Source organism: Bubalus bubalis, chromosome 8 (genome assembly GCF_019923935.1).
Source record: "Bubalus bubalis isolate 160015118507 breed Murrah chromosome 8, NDDB_SH_1, whole genome shotgun sequence".
Classification (NCBI taxonomy): Eukaryota; Metazoa; Chordata; class Mammalia; order Artiodactyla; family Bovidae; genus Bubalus; species Bubalus bubalis.
The window spans coordinates 104563518-104566528 of NC_059164.1; the positions used below are offsets into that span (position 1 = coordinate 104563518).

The 3011-nt window shown below is 43.5% G+C and overlaps 1 pseudogene; it reads left to right on the forward strand.

The window, feature by feature from the left end:
• Positions 1-1411: 1411 nt before the first annotated feature.
• On the forward strand, positions 1412-2238 carry LOC102404226 (annotated as a pseudogene).
• The last annotated feature ends 773 nt before the right edge of the window (positions 2239-3011 follow it).

Sequence of the window (3011 nt, forward strand, 5' to 3'; positions counted from 1 at the left end):
GTGATAGGAACTAAGGAGATAAACAGATCCTTGTGAGGTGGTAGAAAGTAAAGGATGATATGTGTTCTCTTAGGATGATGAAGAAAGGCTCCCTGAGCTTTGGCACTTGAGCAAAGGCCTGAAGGAAATGAGGGAGGAGCCCTGAAATCCTAAGGGGCTCAGATCTTTGGGTCCATTTCATGTTACTGACAGCTCAGTCTTTACTCTTTTATAAGATTTTGGAGGAAAAAAGTGATTGTAGAAGGAAGAATGTCTCTGGGGAGACTTTCTGAACTTTCTGTTAGATCAAGTCCAAGACCACTTATATGTATAGCCTGGGCTGGACCCAGAGTTCACATTTGGCAGCCTTGACTCCCTGCTGGATCTCAGGTTTTGAAGACAGGGGATTAGCCTCTTGTCTCCCCGTTCCAGCACAAGGAAGATGCAGGACAGGTGGAAGCCAAGGATGTAAGTCCACACGTGCCCTCCTCTGGACCCTCCTTCTGTGAATCTGGTGATTATTGGTCTTAGAGCATGGGAGAGAGAGACTCCTGACTGACTAACGCCAGTGCTGGCCAGTCTGCCTTCTATGAGAAAACACGTTCACCGAAGAGAAAAGCGAAGCTGATATTCACTCCCAAGAACAGAGTGGAAGAAAGTGGCAATTCAGCTAGGCAACTAGTTGGCCCATAGATTAAGCGAGACTCTGTCCTTGCCCTCACTATCTTACAGAAAATCCTCAAATTGATCCCCACTCCTATGCCCACCAGTGACACCAAAGACGAAAGACATAAAGAAAAAGCTTTAAAATGAATGTAGTGCCAATGGACCCTATTTCAAGAAAAACCAACAGATAACCAGCTCTGGGTAGAATTGAGGTGGCTGTGGGGGTACTTTTCTACAGGGTGTGGTACTGGAGCAGGCTCATAGGACACAATGCATTTGGTGGAGCAGGTAGTTCCATCCCAGATGGAAGGGAGAGCATGGTAAAAAGGACTGCACTATTAGGGGGTGGCCTGGGGGGCTGTTGAGAGCAAAGGGAAAGTCATGGTGCCCTGTGGATGGACAGATGCAGTCATGCAGGCTGGGCAGAGGAGCCTTGCCTATGGTACAGTGTGGGCGACTGGGCTCATCTTCTTGGCCAGGTTCATTGTTCTTCATACATCATGTATATTCTTAGAAATAATTACTACTGACCATGTAGAAGAACAGTAGGGCATGAACCCTTCCTAGTCATGTTGTAGAGCTTATCAACCAGGGGGGAATATTTTCTCTACTTGGAAGTGTTTCTGCTTTTCTGAGATCAGTCACAGTGTTCTCTCTCTTTTGCTGTCTAGATTTCAGAAGGAACAAGCACTCAAAACTAACTGGTGGGGAATTATACCAGTGCTACTTAATTTTATCTCTTAGACTTCCCCAGCTCCCAAGAATTACACAGTTACACCATATGTTATTTGCTACCTTCATCCTCTTCTACTCAGTGACAGTGATGGGAAACCTGGTCATCGTCTTGAGGGTCTATATTGATAAATGTCTGCAGACCCCCATGTATTACTTCCTGGATCACCTCTGTCTTAGAGATGCTGACCACATCTACAGCTGTCTCCTTGATGCTCTGGGGTCTGCTTCTTCTTGGGATGCAGGCAATATCTTTGACTGCCTGTTGTGCACAACTGTATATGTACCTGTCTTTGGGAACGTCAGAGTTCATATTAATGGGAGCAATGGCTACGGACTGCTGTGTGGCATCTGTAACCCTCTGTGGTACAATATCATTATGAATACAGATACAGATACACCTGTCTCTGGGTGGTAATTTTATCCTGGGTGTTTGGGTTCCTGTTTCAAATCTGGCCAGTCTTTGCCACGTTTCATCTTACTTTCTGCAAATCAAATGTGCTAGACCATTTTTACTGTGACCAAGGGCAACTGCTCAATTTGTGGTGTGATGACAGCCAATTCATGCAGTTTATTCTTTTTTAATGGCTGTTTTCATTATTGGTGCTTTTATCCCCACAATTATCTCCTACACCTACATTGTCTCCATCCTCAAGATCCCCTCTGTTTCTGGGCGGCAGAAAGCCTTCTCTACATGTGCCTCCCACTTCACCTTTTGTTGTCATCCGCTGTGGCAGCTGCTTGTTCCTCTTTGTGAAACCCAAGCAAACACAGGCCGCTGAGTACAACAGGGTAGCATCACTGATGGTTTTAGTGGTGACCTCTTTGACAGATTCATTGAGGTCTTCTGAGACACCATGAAACGATACTGTCATCTCCTCAAGGATTATCTCTGTCCTAAGGACTCATCATCACAGGCCTGAGTAACCTAGAAGCACTGATTGAAATCAGAAACCAGATCCTTTTCATCATCAAACAGTTTGTGACCTATGAGGGAATTTTAAGGCACTGACAGTGCTCAACTTTATAGCTGGATGGTTCCTACGTAGGAGTCACTTTAACATTTTAAATGGATTTATACATTTATACACATTACTGTGGTTGAAATGAATTTCACAAAATAAGTTTTACAAGTATAAATATACAAAATATATGTGATTTTTTTTAGAACACTTATATTTGGGTGGGATAGACAAGGAAAGTGTAATTCATTCTCTTGACAGCTGACTTATATATTTGATTATAGGTTCTGGGTCACCTTCCCCTATATTATTCCATTCTTTCCTGAGTTTTTCACTGCTTTAATTATTATTTTTTGAAAAATTTATTTATTTTTAATTGGAGGATAATTGCTTTACAATATTGTGTTGGTTTCTGCCATACATCAACATGAATCAACCATAGGTGTACATGTGTCCCCTCCCTCTGGAACCTCCCTCCCATCTCCCACCGCATCCCACACCTCTAGATAGTCACAGAGCACCGGGTTTGAGCTCCCTGTGTCATGCAGTAAATTCCCACTGCTTATCTGTTTCACATATGGTAATGTATATATTTCAGTGCTACTCTCTCAATTTTCGCCCCTCCTTGTCCTTCCCCGACTGTGTCCACAAGTCTTTTCTCTATGTCTGCAT